This window comes from Vombatus ursinus, unplaced genomic scaffold, assembly GCF_900497805.2.
Source record: "Vombatus ursinus unplaced genomic scaffold, bare-nosed wombat genome assembly UNPS02014812.1, whole genome shotgun sequence".
NCBI lineage: Eukaryota > Metazoa > Chordata > Mammalia > Diprotodontia > Vombatidae > Vombatus > Vombatus ursinus.
Window position 1 is genome coordinate 10928651 of NW_020954590.1, and position 27309 is coordinate 10955959.

Genomic DNA, 27309 nt, shown 5'->3' on the forward strand with positions numbered 1-27309 from the left:
AATTATAATTTAGAATGTGAATGGGATGAATTTACCCCTAAAATGGAAACTGACAGCAGATTAAAAATCTGAATTAAACAATATGTTACTTTTAGAAAATGCTATAAAAGTAAGAGATACACAAATATATAATAGAGGTCAAGAGTAGAATTTATTATGTACAAAAGCAGGGATAGTAATCATGATCTCAGACCAAGTTAAAGCTAAAATCACATTTAATCAAAAGAGAAAAATAGGGGAACTATACTGTGTCAGCCATATTAATTGATAGTTTTAGACCATATAAAATAACTAGACAGTATAAAGAAATATGAGAGTATATCTGCAAAGCAGACATGGGAACTATACAAATGTAAACACAAAACACTTTTTATACAAACCAAGTTTGATCCAAATAATTGAAGTAATATTTATTGTGAATGGGTAGATAAAGCTAAGATAATAAAGAAAATGACTATTTTACCTAACTAATCTATTTATGTAATACCATCGCAATTAAATTTCTAAAAAAATTATCTTACTGAGTGAGAAAAAAAATATTAACTGTTCATTTGGAAGAGCAGAGGGTTAGGAACTTCAAGAAACAGTGGTAAAAAGATGCAAAAGGAACTAAATTCAGTAGTATCAGACTTTAAACCATATTATAAGATGAGAGCAGTATTGAAGTATAAAATAGATAATTTTGATTATGTTAAATTAAAATTTTCCTGTGTAAATAAGACCTATGTAGCCAAGAATAGAGGGAATGCAAAAAAAATTGGGGAAAGAACTCTCATAGACTATCTCCCGGATAGAATGTGATTGAATTGGAATATTGTTGTAGTGTAGGAAATGATAAGCTGGTGGATTTAGAAAAATATGGAAAGACTTGGACTTCGAGAAACAGATGATGAGTGAAAATAAGCATACTATGGTCTTAAGCAAATGTATTTGAGTGTATGTTTATGGATATCTATGTATATGTATGTATGTACATACATATACATATATGCATATACTATATGTACACATATTTGTGTGTGTATATCTGTTTATGTATATGTGTATATATGTGTATATGTTTATATATACATACATACACATATACATATATGTATGTATGTATACACACATATCTGTGCTTAATTGTAGCCTTCTGGGGGGAGGGTGGGGGAGGAATGGGAAAAATAAAGTTAAAAGTTCACAGCAGAAGACAAAAGAAAACATACAATGAAGCAAAGAAAAGATTTATTTTCTGTAGAAATATAAATTATATTAAATGATATATTGACACCTAAGAAAAATTTCTTGAATTCATCTACTTTTATGCATTCCTACTACACCACCTCTTAACCACAGAGTCACAACTAATGATCTTCGTAAGATTCAAAAAATGAACTCTGGGAAAGGCATAGGAAATGTTTCTTCAAGTCAGATTTTAAAAGCAAATCCATTTGAAGACAGAGGTAAAGAACACCTCCAACCCCTAACAAAACACTTAGTAGTCTGGGAGTTTGGCAAAATGTGAGACTGTTGCTTGGAAGTTCACAGGGAGTGAGTGTAGATCAGGTCAAGGCTGATGGAGAGCTTACCTAAGGTATTTCTGTGAGAAATAGAAGGCAACATGATCCATTGCTTTCCATTTTAATTAATTATTCTTGCTAAATAAGTGCTAAACTCATTTGAATTAGTATTATTAGCATTATCCAATTTGTGGTACCCTGGGGGCAAAACCTGTACCATCTTGCCCTAGTTCTGACTCTAACAGTTCTTCTCACCTCTTCTCTTTCTCCCTTCAAAAACAACTTTCATTTCATAAAAAAATTATTTTAAATATGAATCAAAGTTAGATTGAAGTATTTATATTAGAGGAAGAGGGTAGAAGATTATGGAACAAAGCTAAAATAAACAAAGAAAAGCAATGGAAAAGAAAATAAGCCTGAAAATAAGTTCAAAATAAGAACCAGCTTAGTCAGATTCCTGCAAAAACATTTATAGATGGAACTGAAAGGAAGACGATAAATAAACCTTAAGTGGATTGGATTTGCCAGAATTTCAGAAGTTATATATTCTTCTCATGAATGACCATGAAACCATCGTATTTGGACTCTAACATATGGGAATACCAGAAACAAGGGATACAAAGGGTAGTGAGGACTCACAGCAACTCATGACTATATTATCTAATGAAATATATTATTATGTCAAATAATTATTGGTCTCATCTAAAATATATTAAGACATATTTCCAATATTGGTGTGCATAAAAAATCCTTAGTTATAGAACCTAGCCTTTGAGAATATAGTACTGTGGGCATAATGATTGAGTCAGGACGGAGAACAATGGTCTGAAGTCAATTCAAATCAGGCAAAAAAGCATTAAGTACCTACTCCAAAATAGGCAGTGGCCTAAATTTTAGGGATACAAAGTGGTTGTGGGACCGTAGGCTATATACTGAGTAATGTGCAATTATAGAAGCAAATAGCAACAGGAGCTCTGACCACATAACTGAATAGGGACTCAGATAAAGTCTCCCATCTAATTTTAGGGGAATAATGAGGGCATTAAGATCAGACCAAAGGGGATCTTATAGTTTGTCACTCAGTACATCGTGTTTTCCAGCAAGTTGACAGTGGCTGAGTCCAGCAGCAGTGTACTGGACTAGGGGAAAGCCCACAGTCATGTTTCTGAAACCTAAAACCAATAGGTTTTGTAAGTTTCTGAAAGCTCAGAACAAGAGGGCAGCACTCAGATTGTACCCTAGATCAGACTGCTTTGGAGCCTCTGAAAGCTTACAGGTCCCTATCCTAAGCTATCCCTGAGATCCTGAAAAAAGGCAACATTCAATTCCCTTTGAAAGTAGCAGCAAAATCCAAAAAACTTAAAACAAGACTAAGCATGGCCTAGCCACTCCATTTTAGAAGTGTGTAGATCCTGGACATAAACAAAGTCCAAAGTCAAGAAATAGGCTGGAAAAGTCAACAAACAAAAATGAATCCCACAATAAAGTACTGTAATGATAACAGAGATGTTGAAGACACAAGACAGAAAGAGAGAATGAATCCAAAATATCTATAAGCAAAAACAGCTTGTGCACAAATTTAGCTAGAATTCCTAGAAGAGATTAAGCAAGAGTCTTAGCCATAGAAGTACAAAATCTTACCCAAGCAATAGACTCTTTGAACATTAAACAGACCAAATGGAAGTTAACAATTGCATAAAACAACAAGAAACATTAAGACAAAAGTCTAGGGGAAAAAAAACAAGAAAGTGTAAAGTATCTCCTAGCAAAAAGAGGGTTTCTGATCATTACTAATGAGAAAGTCAAAACTGCATAGAAAATTTGAAATGCAAGCATAGGAGTCAAGAAAAATAAAAAGAAGTAAATACAAATGAATAATCATAAGGGACAAAACAAAAAATTCTAATTTGTATGTATATATAGACATATATGTATGTATATATGTATATGTACACACATATCTCTTTTAAGAAGAAGAGAAAAGGAAATGCTAGGAGAAGAAATAGAAAGTTTGGGGGAAATTATCTGACAAAATTTGGATGCCCAAATAGAAAACTAAACAAATAAGAAGCAAGAGTTGGATGGGGACCTTACCTCATATTTGAACCTCATCTTCATCTGCACTGGTCAAAAGAAGGAAGAATATGCATTTGAGTACAAAAGTATATTTCACCTAATAGGGAAACAAGAGGAAAAGGGAAAAAGGGAGAAATAGGAATTGTGTAAGCCCTAAGCAAAACAAACTGTAATTGTGGAAGTGTATTAAGAAGGAGTTAAAAAAAAATAGAAAGATAATGAACCTGTGATTGAAAGATAAGAGGGACTGGGAAAAGGAAGCAGATGCATCAAACCGAAAGCACTAGTGCTTAGCAGATTCTTTTTTCACCACCCTTGGCCTTTGGAAGGAGGAGATAAGAAATTGAATAATAAAAAGACAAACCAGGATTTCAGAAGACTCATGACAGGCTATCTGCCTCCTGACTGAGTGATGAGGGATACGAAATGCAAAATGATACATATATTTGTGGATATAGCCAATGTGGAAATTTGCTTTGTTTGACTATGCATATTTGTTTCAAAGGTCTTGCCTGAGGACACGGGAGGGAGAGAAGATGGATTTTCATTAACTTAAAAAATAAAATTGCTGGGGGCAGCTAGGTGGCGCAGTGGATAGAGCATTGACCTTGAAGTCAGGAGGACCTGAGTTCAAATCCAACCCCAGACCAAACACTTGACACTTACTAGCTGTGTGACCCTGGGCAAGTCACTTAACCCCAATTGCCTAAAAATAAATAAATAAATAAATGAAAATAAAATTGTTAAAAAAAATAAAACAGCATGTAAGTTTACTGTAACTGAGATCTGGTGAGTAACAGTTAACCAGGAAAAAAAAAATGTTCGAAACAAATTTCTCTGATAAAAGGCTCCAAGATGTTAAAGGAACCAATTCAAATTTATAAGAATAAGAGCAATTTTTCAATCAATAAATGATCAAAAGATATGAATAAGAAGTTTTCAAAAGAACACATCCAAAAGGCCAGTATCATATTATATCAAATATTATATCAAAATGTCATAGGAAAAAAATGATCTAAATCACTAACAATTTAGGAGATGCAAATTAAAGTAACTCTGAGCCTTCACCTCACACCTCTCAGATTTACAAAATTGAGAAAAAGAAAAAAGAAAAATGACAAATGTTGGAGATGCTGCCAGTAAATAGGCACGTTTTTGGAGCTATAAATTGGTTCAACCATTTTGGAAAGCAATTTGGAATTATGACCCAAAAGTCACTAACTAGATATATAACCTTTGACACAATAATACCACTACTAAGACTATATTTAAAAGTTCAAAGAAAAAGGAAACAAACACCATGCACAAAAATATTTATGCCAATTCTTTTTATACTGGCAAAGAACTGGAAACTAAGGGTCTGCCCTTAGAAATTGCTGAACAAATTATATTACCATAATAGAATATCATTACATCATAATTAATGATGAAAGTGAGAGTTTCAGAAAATCTTAAGAAGACTTGTAGGAACTAATGCAGAGCTCAATGAGCAAAACCAGAAGAAAAAAATTATAGAATAACATCAACATTGAAAAGATAAAAAAAAAACTTTGAAAGATTTAAGAACTCTGATCAATACAATTATCAGTTATGATTCCAGAAGACCCACACCCTGACAGAGAGGTGATGGACTCAAGGTGCAAAATGAAATCTGTATTTTACGTAACCAGAGGGGGAATTTGTTTGTTTGACTACGTGTATGTCTTACAAGTGTTTTTTTTTCTTTCCTTCTTTTTTTTTTCAATGAGGGATTGTGAGGAAAGAAAATGCTTGCTTATTGACTGAAAAAGGCATTTAAAAGATAAGATAAGGAAAAAAAGATTTCTATAGGAATCCAATTCGAGGTGTCTAATAGGTAGTTGGAGATAATGACACAAGTTCAGGACAAAGGTTAGTGCTGAATAATTACATATAAGAATCATCTCCATATCATCGCCAAACAAAATAGAATAGAGTGAGAAAAAAAAAAGGGCGCCATATAAAAACTTAGGAGATATTTATGCTTAGGAGAAATGATATGGTTGAAGATCCATCAAAGGAGACTGAGTCGGAGCAGTCAGATAAGGAGTAAGAAATGTCATGAAATCACAGGGAGAAGATAGTGATTGACAGTATCAAAAGTTACAAGGTCAAGAAGGAAGAGGATTGAAAAATGACCATGAGATTTGGCAAGTAAGAGATCATTGGTAACTTTGGAGAGAACAGTTCGAATTAAATGATGGAAATAAAAAAACAGACCGCAGGAAGTTGAGAAGAAGGGAGAAGAAATTAAGAGGAGAGGAAGTAGAGGCACCAAGTACAGATGATATTCTAAAGGAATTTAGAATGGGAAGGGAGATGTAAGATGATTGCTGGTGAGGAATGGATGGATCAAGTGATAGTTTTTGAGGATGCAGGAGACATAGGTGTGTTTGCAGACAGTAGAGATGCAGCTAGTAGATATGAAGAGATTGAAAATTAGTGTAAGAGTAAGGATGAATGGAGGGACAATTTGCTGGAGAAGATGGGATGGAATGGGGTCATTTATGCATGTGGACAAATTTGCCTTGGAAAGGATAAGGGGCTGAATGAAAGTCATGGGTATGGTTGAGGGAGTATTGGAAACTTGCAGACCCTGACAGTTCATATATTATATGTAAGACTGAGAAAATTATTATCTATTGAGATAAAAGAACTAGTGTATATTAAAATGAGGATATGATTCAACTTTCAGTGGGTCCAAAGGAACTTAATAAAAAAAAGTGTACATGATGAGGTTGGTGACTATAAATATATGATCAAGGAAATTTATTATCAGAAAGGAAGATGGGCTAGTCTGTAGCAAAAATAAGATAGAACAGATAAATAACTTCAATACTGTACTGGAATCCATGAAACACTTAAAGACCTAGAGAAGGTTTTCCTGCATATTGAACAGATTGTTTATGAAGACTACAAAGGTAAGAATCCCACAGAATAAGAAATCATGAAAGAGTTGTGATATTTACCAGTGGAAATAATGCCCATATTAATAATATGAGGTATGCATTGAAACAAATATGCATAGATATTATTATGTTGCTCCTCTACTAAACCAATCTTGTAGCTGATCATCATTTATCAACTAAAATTCAATCTCCTTTGCCTGCCATTCAAGGGGTTGGTCATCTAGTCAGCTATTTCCCATGCCAGTAATATTTTTAAAGCCTAATATAAAAAAATCTTCTGACCAATATTTTATCAGAAATTGAAATAAAATTAAGAAATTAATATTCAAATACTCCAACAAATGTGTGACCTCGTCTTTGTAGATAGTCCTTTTAATAACAGTAATGGCAGTCCAACCATTCCTTTTCCTCCTGTGGTAATCTTGCTCATGCCATCCAGAATTTCAACACAAGGAGTCTACCTAGTATGCGTAGGGCCTTGTTTTCACTTGATATCCCAAAAATAGTAATGGAGCACATGGGCTATCTATCAGTTATCCTTTGCTCTTAGCCATACATACATTCCTAACTCATCGTCATTTTCAGTCATATACCTCTTTGATGATATCCTTTGCTTTGACTCATTACATAAAAAATGAATAATTTAGATGCCTCCAAATCTGACAGAAGCCTACCTTTTCAGTTTTCTTTAATATTACCCTCTTCCATGCACTCTATCCTCTACTGAAATTGAACTTCTCCCTATGCCCTGGACCTGAGGCTCTTTTGTACCTCCACTCCTTTGTTCATTTTCCCTGTGGCCAGAATCTATCTCTTCTCTCTCTCTCTCTCTCTTCCTCTCTCTCTCTCTCTCTCTTTCTTTCTCTCTCTCTCTCTCTCTTCCTCTCTCTCTCTCTCTTTCTTTCTCTCTCTTTCTCCTTTTGCCTGTAGAATTCATACAACAGCTGCCTTCCCATTCTTCTACCCCACTAGCCACTCCCCATTGAGAAAAGAAGAAAAATAAAACCCATTACACATATGTACAGTGAATCAAAACAAATTTTCACATTTGCCATATCAAAAAAAAATTGTCTCATTCTGTATTCAGTCCTTTGCTTTGCTACCAGGAGGTAGGTAGCATGTTTCATCATTAGTCCTCTGGAATCCTGGCTGGTCATTACACTGATAAGAGTCTAGCATAATAGTATTCCATCATATTTATGTTCTGTAACTTGTTCATCAATTCCTCAATTTATGGAAACCCCCTCAGAGTCCCATTCTTTGCCACCTCATCAAGAGCCATAAGTATTTTTGCACATCCTCAGAATTTGTTTCGCTTAAGACTAATCCCTATCTTAATTTACCCTCCTTCTAAATCTCCCTGCCCCTTTCTTACCTTTCCCTTCCATTTCCCTGTTGAGTGAACTTACTTCTATACCCAACTATGTATATATTCTTCCTTCTTTTGGCCAGTTCAGATGAGAGTGAGGTTCAAGTATCAGCCACTCTCCTTACCCCCTCCTCCTTACTTGTATATTTGTCTTCTTGGGCACCCTGATTATGTGAAATAATTTTCCCTAACCTTTTTTCTCTCCCTTGCAGTGTATGATTCTTACTAACTTTTCATTCTTTCATCAAGATCATCCAGACATAATAGAACCACTCCTAAGCTTTGTATAATTCAACTGCTTCTATGAATCCTTATGATGGCAAGAACCAGAGGGGGCACAAGTATCAGCTCCCTATATTTGAATGTAAGCAATTTATTCTTGTTTTGTCCTTTACCATTGTTCATTCATATATGCCTTTTTATGTTGCTCTTTACTCCTGAGTTTGAACTTCAAAGTTTCTCCACAGCTCTGGTCTTTTCATTAGGAATACTTGAAAGCTTTCTAGTGTGTTAAAGGTCTACTTTCCCCACTGCAACATTATATTCATTTTTGCTGGGTAAGTTATTCTTGGCTGTAAGCCCATATTTTTTGCCTTCAGGAATATGAGCTCCAAGTTCTCTACTCCTTTATAGTCATGGCTGTTAAATTGTGTATGAGACTATGGCTCCTTGCTACTTAAATTGTTTCTTTCTGACTGCTTGCAGTAATTTTTTTTTTAATATAGAAACTTTGGATTTTGGTATAATGTTCCTGGGAGTTTTCATTTTGGGGTTTCTTTCAGGAAGGGACGTGTGGATTTTTCCTATTTCCATTTTGCACTTTAGGCCTAAGAGATCTGGGCACTTTTAACATTTTTAAAAATATGATGTCTAGGCTATTTTTGGGGGGTCATAGCATTTAGATAGTCCAGTTACTCTTAAATTGTTTCTCCTAAATCTGTTTTCAAAGTCATTTATTTGTGTCAGGAGATACCTTACATTTTCTTCTATTTTTTTCAGTCTTTTGACTTTGTTTTAATATTTCTTATTGTCTCATAAAGTCATTGGTTTCTATGTGGTCCATTCAAATTTGCGGTAAGTTTGTTGCTTAGGGGAGATTTTATATTTCTCACGATAGGTTATAAAATCCTTTTTCAATTAATTCTTCCGTAGCCTTCATTTCTTTTCCATTTTCCCCTCATTTTATTTGTAAAAACATTTCAAAATTCTTTTTAAAAAACATTATTCTTTTCTCATCACTTCTGGAAATTCTAGTTGTTTGTGCCCAAACTGTATTTTTCACTCAGGCAATGTTTGCAGATGTTTTCAAATCATTCTCTTCTGAGTTTGTATCTTGGGCTTCACTGACACCACAATACCTCATTATGATGGGGTTCTTTTTTTTGCCTTCTAGTCTACTTCCTGACTTCAGACCTGCTTTTAAAATTGGACTCTGTAGGACCTATGGAGAGAAGGTCTCATCTGGTCCTGTTGCTCCTTTTATTGGGATATTGAATGTTAGATTTTTCCAGGATCTCAGGGGTGGGCTGGGGACCTGCAAGCTTTCAATATTCTGATCCAGATATGATCTAGGATAAAATCTGATTGCTGCTCTCCTTGTCTGAAGTCTGGAAATTCTTGACCTAGGTTTGGGTCTGTGCACCCCAGCTGGAGAGCTCTGTTGGTCAGTGGCAGAATTGTAGGCTCCGCTTTGGTCTGAAATTCCTACTCTGGTTATTCCTCAGCAGGCTAGGCTAGATATTGGACTTGAGACCTTGCTTTGCATGTGAAGTCTGAGCCACACTGCTGCTGCTGTTGCTGTTCTCTTCCGAACTTCTTTTGTCTCTATACTACCCAGGGCTCCTCCATACAATAATGCCCCTGCCATGTATAGGTCCCCTTCTCTGTCCTAGATCTGTGACTTGGGACTGGATAGTGGGAGACAAAGCTGCCATTTGGCACCTGTCCCCATCACAGTGCCCAGTTCTTGGTCTAAGACCTCTTGCCCTCTTACCTCTTTGTAGGCACTGAAATACCCTATGCTCCCAGCTGGACTCCATCTTCAGTACTCACAGACCTTCCTGTCTATCTCCCTCAGCCAAGTTGGACTGGACAAAGGACCTGTTTCTGAGTTTCTCCACCAGGATTTAGTTTGGTATAATTTCAAGATCTGTTTGGAGGAGTTTGTATAGAAGAGCTCATTGCACTGCTTCCTATGATACTACCATCTTGCCTCATGATATTAATATAATTGATTTCTTCTATAATCTTCTGAAATTTATTTTGTATATTTAAAAACATTATTATGAGAAGGGGTCCAGTAGCTTCTCCAGACAGGCAAAAAAGGTCTGTAACTCAAAAAAGTTTAAGATCCTTGGTCTAATGGAAAAGGGACCAGGTTTGCTCTGTTTATCCCCAGAGGATAGAGGTAGGAACAATGGATGGAAGGTACTGAAAAACAGACTCAGGCTTGATGTAAAGAAAAAACTTCCTAACCGTGAAGGCTCATCCATAGTGTGGTGGGATTCTTATGGAGGGAGAATGAGTTTCTCTCTCATGGTTAGCCCTCAAGTCAATGTTAGATGATACCTTGTTGAAGATGTGTAAGCATAGATGTTCATTATCACTTCACATAAGCTAGACTCTGAGTCTCCTATCAGCTCATATCATAGATCAGAGGAAGGCATAAGGGAAGGAATAAACTTTTATATAGTGCCCACCATGTGTCAGGCAATGTGCTAAGTGCTTTACAAATATCTCATTCAATTTGATTTGATCCTCACAACAACTCTGGGAGGTACATGTTGTTATTATCCCCATTTTACAGTCAAGAAAACAGGCAAATAAAGGTTAAGGGACTTGCCCAGAATCACAGAGCTAGTAAGTATCTGAGGCCAGATTTGAACTCAAGTCTTTCCGATTCCAGGTCTGCTATGCTACCTAACTGCTGGTGTTCTTAGCCTGGGGTCCATAAGTTAGAGGTAACCTATGATCTGAGATGTTATAATTTAGATAAACATAGTATTAATGTTTATCTGTAATTTATAATCAGGCTTTTTTTTAAAAAAAAGTGAACATAACAGACCCAATATTTCTTATAGGGAATTTAGGTATGCCTCAGGATATTAAAAATTTGCATTTATTATATGTTTATAATTATAGCTAACATTTGTATAGTCTAAGGGATGTTTACAAAGCACTTTATATATAAAAAATTGTTTTTGACATTTTGACAACCATATTTAAATATAACTTATTTCCTTTGTAGTCCTATTTATTTTATTTTATACATTTTAAAGCAGTGTTCTCAAGAGGGGTCCATAGGTTTTACCAGACTAGGAAAGAGGTCCGTTAAACTGAAAGGTTAAGATCTTCTGTTGCAGATTTTGTGATTCTTATGTTTCATTTCTTATTTCCCTGTTGTTCTTAGATTTCTAAAATCTTTAGAATACTTAAGGATGATGTGTTCCTTTCAGTGCAATGGTCGGGGCGGGGGTGGATCTGTGAGAAGTCATTCTCTCCCCCAAGGGACTAGGGAGAGAAAGAAACTGTAGTGGGAAGCAGCTGGTAGTGGCAGTTGAAAGAGGAACAGGCAGACTAATCCAGAGGGAAATAAAAGAAAAGTCAAGACCTGGGATATAGTCCAAGTTTGAGAAATATCTCCAGGAAATTTCCTAGAGCAAAAGCACCCAATTCATCATACCTCTTCAACTGCCCTGCCATCCCTGTTTCCCATGTTTCAGCCCTCTCTCCCTATGTTCAGCAAAACCTCAGGGGAACAACTATCTGGGGTTGCAGGATAATGAATAGCCATGACTTTAGTCCCTGTGACTATTATCATATGAAGTTATAGACAACAGAGTTTAAAACAATTCTTAAAGTAAGTCATTATGAAATGATTCTATGATTACTAGTGGTAACAAAGATGTATCAATGATTGATTAAAAAAAAACTGTTAATCATGTCAAGCTTTCCTTTATATTTAAGCCAGAAAATATTGACTTGCTAAATTCCATTCAGCTATCCAAGTATTTGTTCTCATTTGAAAATATGAAATGTGGAAGCAACTTCTAAGGCACTTGAAAATGAGACATCAATATATTTCAAAAATCATTTGAAAATGGCCTGTTACTCAAGGAGCCCAATTAGTCACATCTATATAATTAGTATCTAGTTTTTCTATTTTTGACAATCCAAGACTTCATTATTTCTATTTTTTTTTCCTTTCTGCTCCAGGATTAATGTTTTAAAGCAATATGATAATGAACATTATCAGAAAAAGTCATCAGTTCAATCATTTGTAAGTCATTAAAAAAAAAAAAACCAGCAACCACAGCAGCACTTATGGACAGATTCCACTGATGAATGTGAACCTGACAGTGGGCTCACTAGATAGCTGGGCGACCATTGGTAGCAAACATTCCCTTTTCTCATGGCTCTTTTTGATGCCTGGATCAGACTCTCTCTTGGACCAGAGACTATAACACCTCTTCTGGAATTGGTTCCAATTGATGATGAGCTACATCTGGCCTGTGAAATGAAAACAGCAAAACCTTTGATTGAGTCCAAGTAAAGTGGATCTATATCATCTGCTCAGTCAACTTTTGCCAAGATGAATGATACTGTTGTCAGTTGTTCTCTAATCTCAGAGGTGGATTTCCCCCTTTTTAAAATAAATTGTTTCCGTGTATACAAGCGATGTAAAAAATTCCATTCCTCTGTGTGAGACTGAGTTTTGGCACTTTTACTTATTTGGAAACAAGAACCTTAAAATAATCCTGTTAGAGCCTTTTTTTTTTTTACTTTCTTAACTCTTTGCCATTTAAACCTTTATCAAATCACTTGAGGGGCTATGCTCTAATGTACCAGTAGAAATATTTGGAGAATTTGGAGAGGTAGCATGGGAAAAGGAAAAGAGTACTGGACTTGGAGCTAGAAGATGTGAGGTTGAGCTCTGGCTCATTCAGTCATGCAAATTTGTGTAAACCACAGCTTCTCTGAGGCTCTGTTTCCTCATCTGCAAAAGGATGATAAAACTATTGCACCACCATCATCACAGGTTATTGTAGGGGGCAAAGGGAATATATGGGTGAAGCCCAATAGGAAAGAAAGATATCCTTAGAAAATCCCTTAATCTCATGAGTTTTAAAGATGTCATATCGTAGAGGTCATCTAGGCCAATCCATGCATTTTGCAAATGAAAAAACCAAGGTCTGCCTTGTTCACTTCCTATAAGTAATCTAGAATCAAGTATTCTTGGTCTGTGAACTTGGATTTTTTATTTTTACTCTTCTGATAATTGTATTTCAATATTATTATTTTCTTTTGTTATTTTATGTATTTAATTTTATGCATTTAATAACATTATTCTGAGAAGGGGTCCAAAGCTTCACCAGACTTCCACATGACACAAGAAGGCTAAGAATCTCTGGTCTAGTTATTTGAGGAGGTATATATCTCACCACCTTTTTCCCATATGCAACACAGGAAAGGTACAGACCACAAGAACCCCTAATTTTTCATGACCATTCACTCCCCAGCCTTTGTATTATTGAAGAGGAGTCATAGAAGTGGAGAAAGGGGACAAGATGCAAATTCTAAGAGTATCTTCCTTTCCTACACAGACTTCAAGATTCTTCATATGAATCATGAAGATGTGATGTCTTGCAGAAATAGTAGGAGAAAGATATATGGTCTGCTGTGTTCATTTGACTCTCTACAGTCTGAGTAGTATCTGTCTTAAGGTAAAGGAATTGTTTTATCAACTCTCTTGAGCAACAATCAAATCCACATCCATAGATATACTACTATCCAAATGTAGAAATAATCTATGATCTGAGATAATATAATTTAGGTAAGCACATTATTAATTTTTACAATTGGAACATACAATCAGATTTTTCAGAATGAACATAACAAATCCAACATTTCCCATAGGAAAGTTAGGCTTGCCTCTGCACATTCCAAGATTTGTATTTATTATATTGTTATAGTTATGGATAACATTTGTGTAACCCAAAGTAGATTTACATAGCACTTTTTATATAGCATATCATGTGATCCTCTCAACAACCATGGGAAATAAATACTCAGGTGTATGTGTAGTTTCATGAATAAGAAAAATGTAATTTTTGACTGCCCATTTTCAGTGACTCTGGTCCAACTTCCCTTTCAAGTTCAGAGGTATTTAATCTTTTTGTGTCGTGGACAATGTTGGCCATCTGGTGAAGCCTCTGTACCTCTTCTCAGAATAATGTTTAAATATAGGAAGTAAAATACATAGTATTGCAAAGAAAACCAATTATATGAAATAAATATATACTTTTTCCTCTTCAAGGTCATGGATCCCCTGACATCTATCCCTGAGACCATGGGAGTTCTATGGACCTCGGGTAAAAAATCCCTACTCTAAGTACCACAGACAGTATTATGTTTATTTTATAGATGTGGCAACTGAGGTTTAGAAACATTCTACAGACATACAACTAATGTGTCACAGAGAACTTTCAAAGCACTAATATCTCTCCTAAATCTGAATTCAGCATGCTTTTTACAACTACACACTACTCATTATATTAATTTTCCCCAATCTTAATTGCTGTTGTTGTTTTATCTATGTTAGGTCTGTGTAAGATCATGGGTAACATTAATTTATCAAACTGTGAAGAGCTGTCAAGAATAATGCAAGTCTAAAGAAAGTGTGGTATGAGACTCAAATAATCCTGACCCTCCCAAGAATATTTATAGATGAAACTTAAAGGAAAATAGATTTTTTAAAATAGAGCAGTTTTACCAGCTTTTTTATAACAAATTATTTTCATTATAAATAATAATTGTATCACCACAATTGGACAATAACACCAGCCCATGATATGAAGAAGTGAAAATTTAAGAAAATTAAAAAACAGAAGAGCAGATGAACCAGAATAAGTAAATAGGGAAGAAGTATGTACTAGAAGTGACCATTTTCAAAGCATTTAAGGAACAAGTTTCAAGATATCTAGTAGGGTGCTGTTGGATGGGTTTACTTTGGGGAAGTTTGTTATTCAGAAGGCTACCTTCCCTGAAAAACTATTGTGCTTTTATTGGCAGTATCTTTGCCCAAGAAAAGGGATGTGTGAGTACCTGGGGATATCTGGAACCCAACAAAGAGGAGTGAAGAGAGAGTCAATGTGAAACTAGAGATGAGATGGTACTATTTTGGGGAGGGAGAACAATCATGTAGGAAGCAGGGGACAACACTGAATGACAGAACTTGGGACACAGGTTAATTTGAGCATGCAGTGCTACTTCTAACATTGCTTCCCTCATGAATTAACACTAAGAGAGAGGAGCAGCAGGAGAGAGAAACATGAAGGGACAATATTTATAGAAGGAATAACATAAGAATTGGATAGAAAAGTGAGCTCATTTAACCCCATGAGGAAAGCAGAGAGATTAAAGAGGGAATAAATAAGGGTATAGTCCATGAACTGGAGAATAACATTTCAGAATGTAGTGTAAATGAAAAGAATTAATGAGGAGAACAAAGCAAAGAAAAACTTCTTGGAAAAAAACACAATAAAAAGAAAGCTAATAAACATATATAATTGGAGAAAAGTGGGGGAGAGTAGATTTTGAACTAACCTTAACAGAGATGGGAAAGAAAAAGAATAAAAGAAATATATGTCTATAAGAAATATATAACTAAATAAATGTAATAAAGAAATCAATAAAATGAATAATGTCCCCAAACTAAGGAAAGAGTATGTAAGTAGTGGCATAGGAGCCAGAGAGATCCTGTAGAGGACAGAGTAATGTCTAAGTAGTTGAAATAAAGCTAACACCAGGAAAAAAGTGTTAACTTAAAAGAGATAAAATTAAAATTTTAAATTTAAAAAGCAAAATGGAGGAAAATACAAGTTTACTTCTTATAAATGTAAATGTAAACAGACTGAACAATCAAATAAAATGAGAGACTGGATAAGAAAATAAACCCCACAGTCTGTTACATATAGTGAACACATCTAAAAAGCAAATGCATACAGAAAATTTAAATGAAAGGCCTAAACAAAATTCATAATGCATGAGGTGACTCGAAAAAAAAAAACAACAGAAGCTATCACTAAAAAAAATTGAAGTTCAAAATATCAACAGAGAGAAAGAAGGTAATTATATGATCTTAAAAGAACTGTACATAATGAACCAATAGAAATATTTAACCATATGCATCTACTGCCATAGTATCTAAATTCCTAAAAAGTTAAATGAATTACAAAAGTATATAGATAATAATAAAATAATAATAGGATACTTTGATGGGCAAATGTTATAGAAAGATATATTTATAAAAATGGACCATGTATTAGGGCATAAAGAAATTACAAATAGATGAAAAAAGTAGGAAGACTAAGCATCTTTTACAAGCCATTATTCAGTGGAAATAGCAATTAATTCAGAGAACATAAGCAAAATAAGCAGACCAAACTAGAGATTTAATAACATCTCAAATAGAGTGGGTCAAAGAACAAATCATAGAAAGCATCAATAAATATGCAAAAGATAGTAATGAGACAATGATAATAATGAAACAATATTCCAGAATTTCTGAGCTACAGCTAAAACATTTCTAGGAGGAAGAATTGTGTCCCTAAAAGCATATATTGACAAAATGGAAAGAATGAATGATGGTATTTGCAATTTTAAAATGAGAAAATCAGCAAATCTCAAATAAGAACAAAGGAAGAAATCTTGTAAATTAGACATGTTACATATTGAGAAACAAAAAAGACAATAAAACTAAAAGCATATACTCTGAAAAAACTAACAAAATTGATAAAACTTTAGCTAAACTGATTAAAAAGAAATGAAAATAAAATTAACAAAATAAAGATGAAGAAAGAGAAATTTCAGCATAGAAGAGGTTTTTTTTCAGATTTTACTAATTTATTTATTTTGTTTTCAACACCCTTCCACAAGATTTTGAATTCCAAAATTTCTCCCTATCTCGTCCTCCTCCCACCCCAAGGTGGCATGCATTTTGAATACCCCTTTCCTTAATCTGCCTTCCCTTCTATCTCCCCCCTTCTCTTATCCCCTTCCCCTTATATTTTCCTTTAGGGTAGGATAGATTTCTATACCCCATTGCCTATATAGCTTATTTCCCTGTTGCATATGAAAACAATTTTTAACATTTGTTTTTAAAACTTTGGGTTTCACATTTTCTCCCTTCTTCCCTCCCACCCACCCTCATTGAGAAGGCAAGCAACTTGATACAGGTTATACATGTGTAGTCACAGCATAGAAGAAATTTTAAAAGAATGATTAAAATTACTACATACAGTTATGTCAGCAAAAAAAGAACTTAAAAAATGAAGAATTTTTACAAAATATAATATACCCACATTAGCATATTAAATATTGAACTAGCTACAAAAGAACTATCAAAATTGGAAAAACTCTCTGATACAGATGGACTTAAAGGAAAATTTTATCAGACTTTTAAATAATAATTAATAACTACATTATACAAAATATTCTCATAAATTGGAAAAGAAAACATTTTATCAAACTTATTTTATGAGGCACACATAGTCCTAATGCATAAAGAAGGGAAAGCTAAAGAGAGACAGAGAGAGAGAGAAACCATTGACCAATATCATTAATGAATATCAATTTAAAATTTTAAAATAAAATTCTGGCAAAAACTCTTGAGAATTCAAGAATGATTCAACATTAGAAACGAGGTAAAATTAATTTTTTAAATTCATTTTCAACTTAAATACAAAAAGACTTAAAAAGAGGACATTTCCATATACACAGAACAACATAAAAAGAGGATTCAGTATAAAACCATGGATTTCCATTTCATACTGTTTACTTTTTTTAAAAAAAATTATGCAATAAATACTACACATTTTCAAAGCTACCTTGCTTTTCTGTGCTTCCTTCTAAGTTTTCTTTTGTTCTCTGCTGTGCACTTTTTTTCTCACTCCCTCCCCAATCTACCCTAGAGAAGACTATCATTAGACACAAATATGGATATACATGTAAATCCATACTATATATACTTCTATTTATCAGTTACTTCTCTGGATGTGAATAGCATCTTCTTTCACAGGTCCTTTATGGTTGATTCACTTTTTCTTAATTGTTTTATTTTCAAATTATGGAATAAAACTAGCATTTCCATAACATTGTACAAGCACAACTTGCTATTCATTTCAAATATACAACAAAATTATCACATAAATTTTTTTTCCTTTTTTCCTCCCCTTCCTTTCCTCCCCACCCTAGAGATGAATACCATTAGACACAAATAGGTGTGTGTGTACGTACATATATATATGATATGTAATAATATGTATGTAAAATTGTTATATACATGCTTTTATTTATCATTTCTTTCTCTGAATACAGATAGCATCTCTCTTCCTATGTCCTTTATAGTTAATTTGGTATTTATAATAGTCAGAATAACTTCGTCATTCTTAATACAATATTGCCGTTACTATATACAGTGTTCTCTTGGTTCTGCTCTTTTCACTCTTCACTATCTTGCACAAATCTTTCCATGTTTTTCTAAAATCATTGAGCTTGTCATTTTTTATTGAACAGTAGTATTCCATCACAATCATATCCTATAATTTGTTCAGCCATTCCCCAATTGATGGGCATCTTTTCTTTTTAATTTATGAAATAAGAAACGCCTTCCCAAAACATAGCAGAATTAATTTTAAAACAATTTTGTTGCACATGAAGCTGCAAATCTATTATGTACAATGTGCTATTCCTTTTAAATATATAATAACGTTATCATATAACTTTCCTTTTTTCTTTTCTTCTCTTCTCCCCCACCACAGCTACCATTAGACACAAATATCTATCTATCTGTCTATCTATCTATCTATCTATCTATCTATCTATCTATCTATCTATTTATCTATCTATCTAACTATGTAAAATCATTCTATATATACTTCTATTTATCAATTCTTTCTCTGGATGCAGATTGAGTCTTCCTTTATAGGTCCTTTGTAGTTAATTTAGGTATTTATAATAGTCATAATCAGTCTCTCAAGTTGTTTTAAAATAATATTGCTGTTATTGCATACAAGGTTCTCTTGGTTCTGCTCATTTCACTCTTCTTTATCTTGTGCAAGTCTATACATGTTTTTCTAAGATCATGGAGCTCATCATTTCTTATAGTATAGTATATTCATCACAATCATATACTACAACTTTTTCAGCCATTCTCCAATTCACAGGCATCCCTATAATTTCCAGTTCTTTGCCACCACAAAGAGAGCTGTTCTAAATATTTTATAATATACAGATTATTTTCCTTTTTCCTTAATCATCTTTGGAAACAGATCTAATAGTCATATTTCTGAGTCAAAGGGTTTTCATAGACAGTTGAATAACTCTTTGGGCATAATTCCAGATCGCTATCCATTAAGGTTGATCAGTTCACAGTTTCACCAACAGTGAATTAGTGTCCCAATTTTTCCATATCCCTTCCAAATTTTGTTGTTTTCCCATTCAATCATTTTAGCCAATCGAGTAGGTGCAAAATGATACCTCAAGGTTGTTTTAATTTGCATTTCTCTAATCAATAATGATTTAGAGCATTTTTATATTACTTCAAATTGTTTTGATTTCTTTATTGGAAAACTGCCTGTTCATATCCTTTGACCATTTGTCAATTGGGAAATGATTCATATTCGTATAGATTTGACAAAGTTTTTTATATATTTTAGATATAAGACCTTTATCTGATAAACTGCCTTTAAATTTTTTTCTCAATTTCCTGCTTTCCTTCTGATTTTGGCTACATTTTTTTCTATCTGTAGTTGATCTGAGTATTTATAATACTCAAAATGACAATCATTCAAAGTTGTTTTAGAATAATATTGCTGTTACTGTATACAACTTTCTCTTGGTTCTGCTCATTTTACTCTTCATTATTTCATGCAAATCTTTCCATTTTTTCCTAAAAATCAATCAGTTCACTCCTCTGCCCTGGAACCAAAATTAGGAACTCCACTTTCCTGCAAGTATCCATAGACAGCAGGGTCCCCACCCCCACCCTTCTACTACCACATTCACTACATGTGTGCTCACTCCTCCTCGCCCACAGCATCAGCCCAGGACCATGTCTGGTCAGCACAACTGGGCCTGGTGTCCAGCAGGAGCATAAGGTCCTTCAATCTTCCTTGGCTCAACTGTCTGACCCCTCCACACAATCCATGAGGTAAAAGTTACTGAAGGTGAGGCTGCAGCCCCACACAGCTGTCCCCAGGGTTTGTTGTATATTGACTAAGTGGAGTCTGGCTGAAGGTATTTGTACTTCAATCAGGTCACACCTCTGCCCCTGAAAGTTGGGTCTTTCCTAAGGTTCTCCAAAGCTGTCTTAGGAGGACAACTACTTTACTTTGACTTTTAATTATTTCTGCTTCTCAGAGTTCACTTTGTGACAATATTTTATCTTGTTTGTAGGAGAATTTTGGAGAGCCCAGTATTACCTGTTGTATTCTACCAGGTTCCCAGAATCCTCCTCAAAATAGTCATTTTAAAAAAAATCCAAAATCATATAATTACATCAAATAAGACACTCATTTGTGCTAAAAACTTTTTAAAATCTACAAAACCTAGCCATGTAGGAACTTTTAAAATATTCCAAATATGTTTTGAGTTCACACTTGAAGCTAGCATTATATACAATGAGAGAATACTAACAGCTTTCTCGATAAATACAGCAGTAAAGCAAGGATGATGCCTTTCCACACTGTAATTTAACATAAATGCTAGCAAAAGCGAAAAGGCTAGCAAAAGAAAAACATTAGAGTCCTAATGAAAAGCAAAGAGAAGAAAACACTATCCCTATTTCCAAGTAATATGATGTTTTATGATGTATATAGAAAATTCAAGGGAATCAGCAATGAAACTAATTGAAGCAATTATTTGCTTCAGCAAAAGTATTAAGATACAAGATAAATCCATAATTATCCACAAAGTTTTTATGTACCCTTAAGAAAACCTAGAAGGGTGATCCTGGACAAGTCATTTAACTTCTCTTGACCTCAGTTTCCTCACCTATAAAATAAGGGAGTTGGACTATATGACCTCAAAGGACCCCTCCAGATCTAAATCTGTGATCCTATGAAGAAACAACCTAAAGAAAATTCCATTCAAAATAACAACAAAATGCACAAAATATCAATCTGTCAAATCACATTCAGTATCTGATATAATCATCAAAATTCCCTAAAGTAATAACAGTCTTTTTTTATTATTGACCTACTTGGCATATATGCCTAACAGTGGAATCTTTGGGTCAAAGAAGAGATGATGATGATGATAATGATGATGATGATGATGAAGATATCTAGCATTTATATGGAGTTTTAATCTTCACAAGGTGATTTATATGTTATCTCATCTGATCTTACAGATATGAAAAGTTACCTTCCCTCAATCCCTTCTTTCCAGGGTTATGGGATTATGGGGTATGGAACATAGTGTATAATATCAGACATCTTCAAGAAAATAGCTTTACCCCGCAAAAAAAATTTTTTGTGAGGTAATTGGGGTTAAGTGACTTGCCCAGGGTCACACAGCTAGTAGGTGTTAAGTGTTTGGTCTGAGGCTGGATTTGAATTCAGGTCCTCCTGACTTCAGGGCCAGTGCTCTAACCACTGCACCACCTAGCTGCCCCCCTCCCCTCAAAAATTTTAAAATTCTTTGTTATGAGGGATAGTTTGGGAAGGGAAGAGTAAAAGGGATATATTGGAAAATATAGGTGAGGTATAAACAAAAAAACCAGATGAAGATATATTTTTAAAATATATGGCTACAGCAAATTGAGCAGATGTTCACAATTGTTCTGCCTAAAGACAGCCAAGGTTCTCATGTGAATAACAATTTTCCATAATCTTTCAGGGTTCTTATGAGTCAGCATTTTAAATTCCATTTCTGCAATACTTACTATGTAAACATTAGCAAGTCAGTTACTTCTCTAAGTCTCAGTTTCCTCATCAACAAAATGAGGATCATAATATCTATAGGATGCATTTCACAGCAATATTTTAAGAACATCACTTTATATAATTAAAAGTGCCATATAAAGGACAATGAGTGTTATAGACTAAATTAATTTAAAGTTTTTAACCTGGCATCATAACGTAATATGATGGAATACATAGAAGTCTACATCAGAAATGATCTTAGTATAAAAAAGGAATTTTGGGGTGCCAATTGACATTCCTATCTTGAAGAGAATCTGGGAATTTTTTTCATAAAGTCTTAGGATTTTTAATCCTTATGACAACTCTTCATTTCTCCTGGATTATTAGACAAAAGCTTTATCCTAGACTTCTGTAATAAATTAATCAAAATGAGACTGACTTCTAGTGTAGTTTTTGGTTTAGGTTTAGGTTTTTGTAGTTTAATTAGTGTTGGAAAACTCACTGCCCCTATTACATTCACCCAACTGAAACTGCTTACTAAAGTTACCTTAACTGCCAACTCTGATAACTTTTCCTCAATCTTCATCCTTCTTGTCATCTGTGCAGCACTTGACACTGCTAACTACTCCTCCTTCCTCTCTGGATTATTGAAAGATGATGTGTTTCACCTGTAAAATTCATATATGCACACTTAAATAAAATCTTGGAAACAATTTTCTAAACTGCTAAAAATCTTCAGATTGAAGAATGTCAATGAGTTTTGAACTCATTTGTTGGAAAAATAAACGTGTAACACCTTTTGATTAGTTTACAGCAACAACTGATTTACATCCAGAATAATGGAAATTTAATAATTGAATTTCAATAAAAAAGCCTTTCCAAACTTGGTGGACAAAATTTTTAAATGGGTATAATGATTTAATAAATAGTCAGTAATTCACTCCTTTCATTTGGAACTACATATTGTGATGAGGTATTTTTTTCCAGCTATAATAGCCATCAAAACCAAGCATCAAAATAAATTGAAATTTGAAGCAGACCTTCTTATCATTATAACATAAAGTGAAGCATTTTCAGATACACGGATCTCACTCAAACATCATTAATAATTATTATGAAAATATAATAATTAATAATGATATTATAGCAAAAGAAAAAAGGTTTTACAAAAACATTTTCAAAATATTTCATCTTTCTCATTCATTTTAATTTGTATTTTATGTGTTTTGTAATGTACATACTAAAGTACTACCTATCTATAATTTATAAGTAAATATATGCACATATAAACACATATAAATATATTCATATCAACATTTGGAATTAGGCACCCTCAAAAATTATTTGTGTGATTAAAAATGTTGAAAGACCACTGGTTTAGACAAATGACATTTCCATAATGTGTTGTTGTTTTTTTCTTCTCTGTGGTTATTCTTCTGAATATTTGTGGATCTCATGGAGGAAATAATTCTGGAACTGGCCAACACAATGCTATTCATATACAGAACATTCGCAAAGACCTCACCTTCTGTTGAGCATCTTTCCTCCACTTGACTTTTGCAAGACATGCTCTATGAAAATGGGGATATTTTTGGTGAACATACATTTTTCTCTGTTTTAGGTCTTGCTTGATATTAATAATCAGAGAGTCATCAAAAAAGATATTTCTGTGGTTGCATTTATCAAGGAATCTTGTCTGATCTTAACACATGCATGAGATGCAACTTGTTGGAAGAGAGCCTTTATGTCTTCATTTTGTTCTACCAAAGCATATGGTTTTTAATAATCAACAAAGAATAAACATTGTGAGATCTCTTCTTTTCTGCAATATTCAGCCAACTTTATGACTGCAAAGATTTTGTGAGTTATAATCAATTTTTGTATGTATATATATGAGAGAGTATACTTTCATATTTAATGGAGGATACCTCACATAGGCATATAGATAATTTTTAAAAGATTTTATAGAAATTAGGCAGCAATCATATGAGTCAACAATTATTGGTTGACTTTGGGGGCAATTAATATTTTGTCATTTTGTTCATTCCTTGGATTTCTCCCTTTTTCTGAGAAATCTTGTAAAGTGATACTTCAATGCTTTCAAACTTTCGTGTCCTCTTCATCATGACTTTTTTCCTTTCTGAACTTTATCTAGTCTAGCCATTCTTCTTAACTTCATATTTTCCTAGGTGCCATTTCTACTTCTTTTTACATCAAATGTGTTGACTGCCTGTCATTGATGATGAATAACTATAGAATCATTAACAAATATGTTGCAACTTATGCCTATTTGTTGTCATCACTTAATTTGGACTGTATTCTACCAGTAACCCAAATCCAAGAAAACCTAGTCCAGCATGCTAGAGGTCACTACCAGCATATTTTTTTCTGCAGATACTTTGCAAATGTTTTATGCCTTCTTAAATGCTTTTTCCAAATTTCTTTTCAACTTTACTTTATTACACTTATTCATCATCATTTTTTGTGCCATCATGCCAGTTCTATCTAGGACTGCTCATGTGAGGATGTGGTTCTTTGAGCTGTCTCACATGTAGCCTTCTGGAGAATTATTTTGGTTTCTATTGCTTTTTGTTGTTTTAAGAGGCAATGATGCTTGCAATCTCTCACCATTCTCTTCAATCATATTTTACAAATGAGCTTGTACTCTAAACCAATGTTGCTCTTGACTGACTTCTTTCCTCAGTTAGAAAGTGGGGTCAGTTGCTTTCTGATTGAGATTTTAGCAATACTTTGGCCTTCTGTTTGTGGTGACTTTCTTAGATCAGTTAAATTTTTTCTCAGTGATTATCAAGATAAATATTTTTGCCTTTTTCCACTTGTAGTTTTTCATTATTCATGGCATATTGGAATAGGTCACATTTACAAGAAAAGGAGGGAAGTTCCTTTTCTCATCCTTCTAGTTAGCTATGACTTCTTTTAGCCTCCTGGTTGTCCTTCATGTGAGACTATCAGTATCAATGTAGTTCAGTTATTTTAATGGCATGCTAACTTTCTGGTCACTGGCCAATGATCTTATATTTAGAATAACTTCAGATGTATAGAAACTGCATTATTTTAAACATTCCAGGTCCCTCAAAAGTAGAAGGGAACCGTAAAGGATTGAAGGATATATTTTTGGGTTCTTGGTTTCATGGATTTTCATGGTCAAAAAAGGTATCACCTCAAGGCCAAGTTATTGATGATATGCCTCTCTATTCTTTGTCTTCAGATGGTAGGTTCATTCTATTACCTAGACCATATTCCTCCCAGCCATTTCAGCATTGTCACATCTGCCTAAGCTTATACTCTGATTGGGTAGCCTTTAGGCACCCAAGGTCATTACCTCCACACCATGGTGAAGCTTTGGAGTAGCGCCATGTGGAGACCTATAGTTCCTCCATCACAAGCCAATTAAATATTTCATTTCTCAAATTCTTATCTTTCTATTAACTACTTATAGACTAAGGGTGCCATCTTCTTTTTTTCATTTATGGACATATTTCAACTCCATCTTCACCAATACTCATGACTAATGGATATTTTTCTTGAGTTCTTAAAAGAATGAAGCATGAAATACCCCTGTCAAAATAAGCCCAATGCAAATGCAAACTGAGAAGTACTAAATGTTGCATTCGATCCTTTTTTTCTTCTGTAATTTGCTGTTCAGACGGATGCTTTGCATATGTTGATTAAATATGCAGTTTCAGCTGCCTGGGGAGCCAGCGTCCCTCACAGCAGACCAGTGTTATCTGATCCCAGGAGGCTGCAGCACTCCAGAGGGCCACTCTCACATGGGCTACCTGCTTCAGCTTGTCTTAGCAACAATGCTAGCCATATGGGAAGCTGCAGGAAAACAGATGCCGTTTTTCCATTTGTGAAATCAAGTTGTTGGAAAGTAGTCAGGTTTCTGATATATGAAAACTCATCTTATCAGATGACAGTGTGAGCTTTTTGAGAAATATTTGACAACATTCCCTATTATTGGTGACTAGAAACATATAGAAAATAATCATTTGGAAGTGATCAACTTATCTATACTTGTTTTGAGTTATCTCTGGTTTGATGCCTGAAAGTGAAATCCTTAATTTTCATTGACAAAGGGAATAGCAAACAGCCAGAATTACTTCTAAGCATGAAACTCTGGGTTTATTGTAGATTTACTGTTGCATCTTGATTATCAGTTCTAAATATCTTAGGTCATTTCTCTCCATGACTTAGAAAAAATGCATAGTTTAACTAATAAAGAAGATTCCTTCTCAGAATATCAATTATAAAAATTCTCTAGAATATACTCACTGTCCCAGAGTCCTGCTACACATTCATACACATGCATGTATGTGCATGCACACATGCACACACACACACACGCTTTTATGTTAAAGCAAGAACAACTCTGTGACTCGGGGCAAAATGCTCAGTGCTCGATTTTTTTTTTAATTTTCTGTTTAGTCTACAAAAAGTTTATGTGCTTCTCAGACTATTACTGCCTATAACAGAGAATAACTTTTGATGAAAACAAACATACAAACTCCAGTAAACTGAAATGGAAAGAAATATTAGCATGTTTGGTGGTAAAACCTTTGCTATATATTATGCATTAGTGAACCTTCAGTACAGTCTTTCCTGAATTAAATAAAAATAATATTAGTGAATATTTGTATAATGTTTTAAGGTTTGTAAAGCACTTTTAATGTGTTACCTTCACAACAACACTGTGAAGTAGGTACTATTATTGTTCCCATTTTACAGACAAAAAAACTGAGGCTAAGAGAGGTTACATGACTTCCTGAGAGCCACATTGACAGTGACCATCTGAGGAAGGATTCAAACTCAGGTCTTCTTAATTCTATATCCAGTATTTTATCCACTATACTACCTACCTCGCTCATGATGGTATGGAGATAATCTTAGTTTCCTTATGGACATATATCTCTTCCTTCACTCTGGTCTCAAATGAAGAGGTGAACCTTCTCTTTACCAAAGCCAATTCCTCTTCAAATACCCTTAATCCCATTTTAAGCTTCACTTCTCTAGCTGATTTTCCCCACTAACTTCCCCACGCTATCATCTTCAATATCGCCCTATATATTGACTCCTTCCTGCCTGACTACAAACTGCTCATGTATCCCCCATCCTTATAAATCCAAAAGGCAAAAAACAAAAAACACTCACATAATCATATCACCACTATTATATTTCTCTTCTCCATCATGGGTAAACTCTTTGAAAAAACCATCTAAACTAGGTATCTCCTTTTCCTCTCCTCTGACTACCTTCTAAATCCTTTCTAGTCTGGTTTCTGACTCTCATTCAATATAAATTGTGCCTTTACAAAGTTACCAATGATATTTTTATTGCCAAGTCTAATGGTATTTTCTCAATCTGGATCCTTTTTGACCTGACTGCATAATTGAAGGCTCAAACTATATGTACCACGGGTATTTCAAATTCAACATGTCCAAAACAGAACTCATTATCTCCATTGCCCTACACACACCCTCCACTCTTCC